The sequence below is a fragment of the Pleurodeles waltl genome, chromosome 4_1 (genome assembly GCF_031143425.1).
Source record: "Pleurodeles waltl isolate 20211129_DDA chromosome 4_1, aPleWal1.hap1.20221129, whole genome shotgun sequence".
Taxonomy (NCBI): Eukaryota; Metazoa; Chordata; class Amphibia; order Caudata; family Salamandridae; genus Pleurodeles; species Pleurodeles waltl.
In genome coordinates this window covers 41,491,385-41,501,632 of record NC_090442.1, presented here as the reverse complement: position 1 = coordinate 41,501,632, position 10,248 = coordinate 41,491,385, and the positions used below count along the sequence as shown (strand labels likewise).

The 10,248-nt window shown below is 41.1% G+C and overlaps 1 non-coding gene across 1 annotated transcript; it reads left to right on the top strand.

Moving 5' to 3' along the window:
- The first annotated feature begins 9,248 nt into the window (after positions 1 to 9,248).
- Positions 9,249 to 9,321, top strand: TRNAR-UCG (transfer RNA arginine (anticodon UCG)). Its single transcript has one exon. It is a non-coding gene; the product is annotated as a tRNA-Arg (tRNA).
- Positions 9,322 to 10,248: the final 927 nt, after the last annotated feature.

Here is a 10,248-nt window from a genome sequence, read left to right as displayed (position 1 = left end):
AGTCGTTTTCTCACAGCACCCAACTTATCTTTACATACAAACTGGAGGCACACTCTTACAATACTCCTTTCACTCTCACTCATTAAGAAAGCCCAATACAAACTGCACAATCAGTCACGTTAACCCTTCAGCATTGCTACTTTTCTGTCTTTCTGCCATACCAAAGTACCTCTTCATAAATGCCACGGATATGCAATACGTATACAACAATATGAAATGGCACAATCATTCTGAACAGAACTGTGGGTAGATTCAGTGCAGGGAGTGTGTGCGTGCAGAAAGCAGAAACTATGCATGGGTAGAAGCTCTATGATTTTCTCCAGGAATAATGCAAATTGTCCCTCAGAAAAAGTATAGTACTAGAGAAGAATCATAAAGGATTGACACAATTGCTGCCTTTGCTGTTGCCCCAGTTGTGTAATCTGTCAAGGACTGGTCTCTTGCAGATTGAGGCACCTAGTTGCAATTGTGTGGTAAAAATCACCCTTACAACCATTTTTGCTATAAACTTGAGATCTTTCTGAGATACTATCTCACAGACTTCTTATGAATGAGGAACTCTGAAATTGTCACATTCCAATTTGTACGTCCTTAAAACTATGCTGGTTATTCAAATGGGCAGATTGTTTTTTAAATTCCTTTCTGTCTCGAGTTGTAGTTATATTGATACAGAGGCATAATTGTTGAATGATATATATTGGTTTGATTGAAATATGTTCGTAGAGGTGGTGATAGGCTTTCTGTGTCTGTCTGAGAGCAAGGACCGGTTAACGTCTTTTTCCAAGAGCAGTTTGTTGTGAAAGGTATCAGGCAAAGGAGTATGTATTGTGATGTGGTTCTCTGACTGCTTCTGTCCACTTGCCAAAAGTTCCAAGGCCCTATGATAGCACAAAAACGGTAAGATTGAAGTGGTGGGTGCCGGAGGTTTAAAATGGTCAGTTTAATTAAAGACAGAAAAGTGAAACGAATGACTGCAGAAATACTGTATGTGGCCATGAACTGAGATGAACGGATGATTTTGGAACTCTGTCTTGCAGATTACCCTCAATGCCGCAATGGATAGGGCACTACTCTCACAGACCAGGGTGTGTAAGTTTAAGTCTATCTGAGGTGTGATAGAGCGTTCCGTACTAATAATTTACCTGTATTTGGACGCTCTTTAGGCCGATGAATCTTTTGGCTAAGTGGGACTCTCCTCACCCGAGATCAGTCAATTTAATCAAATCAATAATCAATAACGAACATAAGCAATGCCCTGATCAACATAACACTTAACAATTAATCCAGAATACATTTCGGCAAACCCTGACCTTTCAGTCAGGAATAACCACACCAGTTTATTCAAAGTTAGTAAATTTATTTCCCTATATTAACAAAGCTAGCACAATGTAGATGTGTCTTAACACCAAATGATATACGTAAATGAACATTAATAGCTGTCCATAACGGCGAAACAAGTGCAATCTATGCAGCATTTGAATAACAAGGCATTCGATAATAGCAATGCAAATCACTAAAACTATAATCTGTAATGAGCTAATTGCATACATTTAGTCAGCATAACAAGGTCTCAAATTGCATCGTGCAACAAAAGGAATCCTCATCTAACCTCAAATTAGCATCGGCATGTGGGACTTCATGCAAAAACAATTTAGCAACATTAATTTAGAAAAACTCCTAGCTAGGGCTCTTATCAAAAATCAGCAGTTGGTTACCTAAAAAGAAAACACAATGCAATTGTACAATTTCCTTTCATATTTACCAAATTCAATCAGCATTCAAGGAGGTCTTCGTCTCACAGGTACCGTTTCTCGATCAGCATGGGACGGGGCAAAGGGGCAAGGTGGACGGGGCAATTGCCTCACGGCGGCAAAGGGACAAAACTATTACTTCATGCAAAGGGACGAATCAAAGTTAAAGTCTCTAGGGCGAGAATCATTTAAAGTCTCTTTCTCTCGATTAGAGAAAGCATCAAAGTCTCTTTCAAAATGGCGTCGCAGCAAGATGGGCCATAATAGCTGCAATGTCCTGCAAAATGGCGGGATGTCCAATAATGGCTGCAATGGCTGATAATAGCTGCAAAAAGGCTCCTTTCCTCTCGTGCACCTGGTTTAAATAGACAACAGTTCAAATCCAGTAGGGTCTTCCATTGGAGGGTTCATAGATTGACTTCAAATTATCCAATCAAAAACAACAGTTCTCAAGCTTTTACTTAAGCATACATTATCCTTGGAGACGGGTACGCAAGTTGCAACATTTTATACCAATTAACTCACTTTCAGAGCTTCCATTGTCCGCACCTGCAGATTGACCTTGGAGCAAAGAGAAAAATATGCCAGGCTGGCACGAAACCTTAAGATAAGCATGTGAACGATCGCAGTGGAAAAGTACAGCTTCAAGCAAAAATACACGTTTAATAGCACTTTGGAAAAATACGAGCATCTAAACCGTGAGACCAGGCAACTAGGCCAAAGCCTTCACTAAAGTAATGCTAAGCTAAAACATTTCAAACAAGCAAATCATAGCACACGTTTATGATTATGTCGGATTAGTGCACTTCTAATACATCACGTTATATAAAGCACGCTTATAAATGTTGGCAAACTACTCTGAGGGCACATTTTGTCCCCGTACAATCTTTATTAGTTCGGTTAAAGTCATACATGATTATTTCTACACTACGTTTATGCGCTAATAAATGTAAAACCTTCATTTCAGCTTCATCATTCCCTCCTCTGATGACTACTTGTCATCACACAAACTACTCCCACAAATTTTATTCCATTAAAATTCTGTCAGTTCTCTTTTCCTTTTAGTTCCCCTAGTTTTCGCTTTGTATTCTTCTGCCATTCTTTTCATCATTTTCTCTTCCTTTCTTCTTTTAATTCTTTCCATAATCATTATTATTCCCCTTTTTATTCCCCAAATTCCAAATATGCAAATCAGTACTATTAAAATTCCCTGTATTATTTTTAGTAATATTCCATTCCAAATTCCCCCAATCCAATTTCCCACTGAAGCAAGTCCTTTTCCAACCTTCTCCCACACTCCTGGTTCTTTCAATTCCTTCAAATCTGCACTCTCTTTTGTTAGATTAGCAAGCATAGTTTTAATTTTCACACTGTTGTCGGGAATATACGTGCAACAGTGGCGCGCACCAAGCATTTTGCAAACGCCGCCATCCTTTGCTAAAAGAATGTCTAAGGCAAGCCTATTCTGAAGAGTCATAGCTCTTTCCGCTGCAAGTTCAGCATCTATCAGGATTATAGCACCTGAAAACTTTGTCAACATGTTATCCACTATAGTAGACAACTTTCTTATTTTGATGGAATTCAGCACAACTCCCAACGAAGGAATCATGGCTCCAAATATATCTCCTACCACAGCAGCTGCGGTCTCTCTTTTCTGGATACGATGGGATCCAGATGTCTTTGGAATCATCGATAGGTCATCCAGCTGATAAACCTTTGGGAACACTATACCCAAATAACATCTCCCCCACCAACCCTTTGGAAGACGATAATAGGCATTATACCCACAAATGTAATATACACCTGGAATGACAGGGTCAAGTCCGTTCATCATGAATGTCCATTTGGCCTTAAAGATAAACGTATGTTTACACTCACTCGCTCCTACGAAAATGTTGTCATAATAAGATTCACCTCGATATATACAAAATTTCCCTACATGCCAAGCATCTAAAGCTATTCTCCCTTGTGTCTTTATTGCGGCAAAATCATAATGATCTACTGAAGTCCTCTTACTTAACTCTGTTTCTAATTTCGCATTCATTTGTGCCCTTCTATCATCTGTGCGATCTAAAAAGCTTATTTCTACTGCAGAGAGCGAGCAGGTAAGATTTTCCCTATGAGCGTGAGCCGTTTCAAAAGGTTGCATTGGCTCGAAAAATTCTCTCATTATTTTAGCATCCCAATCTTTAGCAATCTGGCTTAGCTGCGCTATTATAGGAACATATGCAAAGGTAACATCATAATTCGAGTAAAAATACTGTATGTTAGTTTGACCATAAAATCTAGACATTACTATACTACATGTAATCCCGTATGTAAGAGGCATGTGGTGATAAGTCACCCCTTCCTTTTCTGATGTCGGTATCTGTGTACACACATAACAATCTTTCGCATCCATAGTCTCAACATATTCTGTTAGTAAGCGATAGAAAACGTTATACGAAAGTTCTTTCTTATCATGCAAGTGTCTCTCATCTAATTCTAGTCTTTTCAATGCGGTTAGTTCAGTGACAGTAACAGGAGCAAAAGTAGAAGCATCAATTTTCTCATTCTCACCCTTTCCATGCATTCCAAGCACAATTGCCATTATTATTAGTACACATGCAATTACCAAGCCTACACACACATATTTACAATATTTCTTTCTACTGTTTTGCGTCATGATCTGTATAGAATCAGAGAGCTAGAAGCACCTGTAAAAGAAACTATTTAACAATTCAGTTACAAAGCTGAACGAGCGCAATGTTCACACAGTCTTCTTCAAGAGGCCAGTCAATTATCGGTTAGCAGCATTTGTCTCAATTCGGCAATAAATCAGTCTCAATTCGGCCATAACTCAGTCTCAATTCAGCAATAACTCAGTCTCAATTCGGCAATAACTCAGTTTTTCTTTTTTTTTTTTTTTTCTTAAAGTTCAATAACTCACTCTTTTCAAAGTTGGCACGTTGTCTCAAATCGTGTTTAAGAGTCAATCAGGTTTTCAAAAAGTCTTATCAGGTTAGCAAATGTCTCATCCGGTTTAGCAATGTCTCAACTGGTTGTATCACGTTATATTATAGCAAGCAATGTCATTTCATTTACCCTTTCAATCAACAGAGTCCATAAAACTTTTCTTTTCTATTGGTATCTCTTCTTCTTCGTTCTCGAGGCTTAGAGATACAAATTCGTCAGTCCAATCGTCATTGACTACATATGCCCATTCTGGACCGGAATATCTCCTGTTTGGTATCCTTTTCCTTTTCAATTTTGCTTCTCTTTTCGATTCTGCCTCACTGGTACTTTCCTCTTTGGCCAAGTCTTTTCCTTCACTTGAGGATGGTACCACGACAGTCACTTCCTTTCTTTTCTCTTTCACTTTTGGCCTTTCTCCGTCGTTCAAACTTTCTTTAGTCCTCTGTTTTACTGGTGATATACTTAGTCTTCTCTTTGCACCGTGTCCATTTGATGGACCTGCGATCTTTTCTGTGGAAGCTTGAACTTTTTCGTTCTGTTCTGCCTTATCCCCTCCTTCTGGGGAATCAATCACGTTCTCTTTTTCTTTTTCTGTATCGTCTGCTTCTGGGAAAGCCCTCCTCTGATCAGGCTCTCCTGCTTTTTCACCTCTTTCAAGCCCTTCGTCACCGTTACTTTCGTCAGGCTCTTTATCACTTTCAGCTGCTTCAGGCTCTTTGTCACCTTCAGCTGCTTCAGGCTCTTTGCTACCCTCAGCTGCTTCAGGTTCTTTGTCACCTTCAGCTGCTTCGTCGCTGTCTGAGGTTTCTCCTTGGTCTTCCCCAAGTGAGTCTGTTGCTTCGTCCTCAGAGAATATTTCTCTCTCTCCTGTTTATGCCTGTTCGCTTTCAGTTTGGTTTTGCTCTGTCTCAGCACTGTTTTATCAGGCACTGGCAGTTTCAGCGCTTCAACTTCCTCATCTGTGGGACACAACACTTTCTTTGTGTGACTAGCGTGAATCCAGTTGGGAACTCCCGCACACTTCACAGCGGTAGTTGTCGTCAGGATCACTTGGAAAGGGCCTTTCCAACGGGGTTCCAGACACGACTTCCTCACGTGCTTCTTTACCACGACCCAGTCACCTGCTTTCAGTGCGTGTCCTGGACCTTGGATCGGTGGCAAGGTGGTTGCTTCCACCTGGTGAGAGAAAGAGCGAACCACGTCAGCCAGACCTTTGCAGTAGTCTAACACCATATCATCTGTAATATTCAAAAGCGCGTTTGCGGGAACTGCAGGAAGTCTCATAGCCCTGCCCATGAGAATTTCGTGCGGAGACAATCCAGTCTTTCTATCAGGGGTGTTTCTCATTGACATTAACACCAAGGGCAATGCGTCAGGCCATTTCAAATTTGTCGATGCACATATTTTCGCCATTCTTGATTTCAATGTACCATTCATTTGTTCCACCAGTCCTGAGGCTTCAGGGCGATAGCTACAATGCAGTTTTTGCTCAATGTTCAGCGCTGCGCAAAGTAACTTTATCACCTCGTTATTGAAGTGACTTCCTCTATCTGATTCTAAAGAGATCGGGAATCCGAAACGTGGTATTAACTCCCTCAACAATAGTTTTGCAACTGTAAGGCTGTCATTTCTACGTGTGGGGTATGCTTCAATCCAGTGACTAAAAATGCACACAATCACCAACACATACTTCAGTCCTCCATGCACGGGCATCTCAATGAAGTCCATCTGCATCCTACTAAATGGGCCACTGGCCCTGCCAATGTGGCTCGCGTTCACAACCGTTCCCTTCCCTGGGTTCATCTGCTGGCAAGTGACACATCGATGGCAAACTGCTTCTGCAGCTTGACGGAATCTGGGGTTAAACCAATCAGTTTTGAACAATCTTATCATGGCATCTCTCCCTAGGTGAGCCTGCCCATGATAGAACCGCGCAAGCTGCGATAAGAGACTATTTGGCAAAACAAATTTTCCCTCATTTGAAACCCATAACTCATCTGCTCTCTTTATACATTGTGACTTAATCCAGGAATCTCTTTCATCCTCCCTGACGTTATTCTGTAATGCTTTTAGCTCATCTATTGTATCTACGACCTTCAAGGCAAATGCTTCAGCTGGTTCAAGTTCTGGTTCACTTATCGAATTCCATTCATCCCTGAGTAATATACAGTTCAAGGCACAAAATCTTGCGACTTGATCCGCATATGCATTTCCCAGAGAAACATAGTCCTGTCCTTTTGTATGAGCACTACACTTTACCACTGCAACTTCGGCTGGCATTTGAATGGCGTGTAACAATTCCCTTATTCTCTCCCCGTTTTTCACTGGGGATCCTGAAGAAGTCAGGAAACCTCTCTGTGACCATAGTTGTCCAAAGTCGTGCACAATTCCAAACCCGTACTGACTATCAGTATAAATGGTGACTTTCATCAATGCAGACAGTTGACATGCTCTTGTAAGGGCTACAAGTTCTGCTACTTGTGCAGAATAGACTCCTTGAAGCCAGGACGCTTCCAAGACACCTGTTACAGTACATACAGCATATCCTGCTTTCAAAATTCCCATCCCATCTCTTAGACATGAACCATCAACAAAAACAATTTGGTCATTTTCATCAAGCTTAGTATCCTTAATGTCAGGTCAAGGTTTTGTGCAAAATTCAGTCACCTGAAGGCAGTCATGCTCGACGTCTTCAGCGTTCTCAATTTCAGCATTTTCACCAGGAAGCAAGGTTGCTGGATTCAACGTAGTGCACCTTTTCAGCTGCACATTCGGTGAGCCCAGAATTATCGTTTCATACCTTGTGAGTCTTGCTCCAGTCATGTGTTGCGTTCGGGAGCGGGTCAAAAGTATCTCAACTGAGTGAGGGACCGTGACTGTTACTGGGTGTCCCATCACTATTCCTTCACTCTGAGTGAGGCTGATACCAACTGCTGCTACGGCGCGCAAACACCCTGGGAGTGCTGCTGCGACCGGATCCAAAGTAGCCGAAAAATACGCTACTGGTCTGTTTACGCCACCATGGGCTTGAGTCAAGACAGACAAAGAACATGCATCACGTTCATGACAAAACAATGTGAAAGGCTTTGTGTAATCAGGCATACCTAAAGCTGGAGCCCTGCACATGCATTCTTTCAATTCAATAAAAGCATCCATCTCATCTCCTTTCAGCTCAATTTGATCCAAGGCATCCTTCTGGGTCAATTTCAGTAAAGGCTTTGCTAGAGTTGAGAAGTTGGGAATCCACTGGCGACAGTAGCTCACCATCCCCAAAAACTTCCTCACCTCCCTCCTTGTCTTTGGTGGACTCATTTGAAGTACACTTGTTATTCTTTCCTTCATTATTCTCCGTGACCCTTTCTCTATCTGGTGACCCAAGTATTTCACTTTCTTCTGACAGAACTGCAATTTGGAAGGAGACACCTTGTGTCCATTCCTTCCCAAATGGTTCAACAGAGCAATGGTATCGGCTGTGCAGCCACTTTCTGTCTTTGATGCAATCAGTAAATCATCGATGTACTGTACTAGGGTTGACTCGAATGGCAATTCTAATGCTTCCAAGTCTTTCTTTAGAATCTGATTGAAAATTGACGGTGACTCAGAAAACCCTTGAGGAATTCGACACCAACTGTACACTCTGTCTAAGAATTTGAAACAAAAGAGAAATTGGCTGTCCTCATGAAGAGGCACCGAGAAGAATGCTTGCGACAAGTCGATGACTGAGAACCACTCGGCATCGCAAGGGACTTGAAACATTATCACAGCTGGATTTGGTACAACAGGGCAACACTTGACTATGATGTCATTTATTTTCCTCAAGTCCTGTACAATTCGGACCTTTCCACTCAGCTTTATTAATCCCATTATTGGTGAATTACATGGACTGCTTAACACTTCTTTCAGTACTCCCTGCTTTACAAATTCGTCAATGAGTTGGGCAACTTTCATGAGGGTGTCTTGTGCCATGTGGTATTGTGGGTGATAGTATATTGCAACAGAACCATTCCACTTCTTCACTGAAAAGAGTCATGCTGGTTACCCAAATGTGCAGCGTGTTATTTTATACAGCTTTCTTTATTGAAATTAAACTTGGATCACTTGAAATATTCTCTTTCAAAATGAATGTTTTGAGCTGCTGTGAATTTGATTTCTAGAGGTGGTGACAGGCTTTCAGGTACGTGCTTAGGTCAAGGCCCTGTTCATGTCACTTGTATAAGCTAATTCAGGGAGCAAATTAGCAAGTCAAGAAATGGGAAGTCTGAACTACTGTCAAAGCAGTTTCATTCTCTTTTCAAATAATCGAAAAATACCATTGCAGCATAAAACAGAGTATTCAATAAAAGAAGAAAGGAGGATTAACTGCAAAAAAGCACCTCATAAGATATGAAACTTTGGAAATTATCTAGATATTGTTTGAAAAAACTCCTTTGATGGAAAGAAGATGAAGAACGGTATGGGATCCTGTCCTGCGCACCTGTAATTGATATGTTCCACATCCAATCATACACCTAACCCTAAAAACCCAAACATATTGCAGTCAGTGACCATGTGGCCTAATGGATTAGGCGTCTGACTTCGGATCAGAAGATTGAGGGTTCGAGTCCCTTCGTGGTTGAGTCGTTTTCTCACAGCACCCAACTTATCTTTACATACAAACTGGAGGCACACTCTTACAATACTCCTTTCACTCTCACTCATTAAGAAAGCCCAATACAAACTGCACAATCAGTCACGTTAACCCTTCAGCATTGCTACTTTTCTGTCTTTCTGCCATACCAAAGTACCTCTTCATAAATGCCACGGATATGCAATACGTATACAACAATATGAAATGGCACAATCATTCTGAACAGAACTGTGGGTAGATTCAGTGCAGGGAGTGTGTGCGTGCAGAAAGCAGAAACTATGCATGGGTAGAAGCTCTATGATTTTCTCCAGGAATAATGCAAATTGTCCCTCAGAAAAAGTATAGTACTAGAGAAGAATCATAAAGGATTGACACAATTGCTGCCTTTGCTGTTGCCCCAGTTGTGTAATCTGTCAAGGACTGGTCTCTTGCAGATTGAGGCACCTAGTTGCAATTGTGTGGTAAAAATCACCCTTACAACCATTTTTGCTATAAACTTGAGATCTTTCTGAGATACTATCTCACAGACTTCTTATGAATGAGGAACTCTGAAATTGTCACATTCCAATTTGTACGTCCTTAAAACTATGCTGGTTATTCAAATGGGCAGATTGTTTTTTAAATTCCTTTCTGTCTCGAGTTGTAGTTATATTGATACAGAGGCATAATTGTTGAATGATATATATTGGTTTGATTGAAATATGTTCGTAGAGGTGGTGATAGGCTTTCTGTGTCTGTCTGAGAGCAAGGACCGGTTAACGTCTTTTTCCAAGAGCAGTTTGTTGTGAAAGGTATCAGGCAAAGGAGTATGTATTGTGATGTGGTTCTCTGACTGCTTCTGTCCACTTGCCAAAAGTTCCAAGGCCCTATGATAGCACAAAAACGGTAAGATTGAAGTGGTGGGTGCCGGAGGTT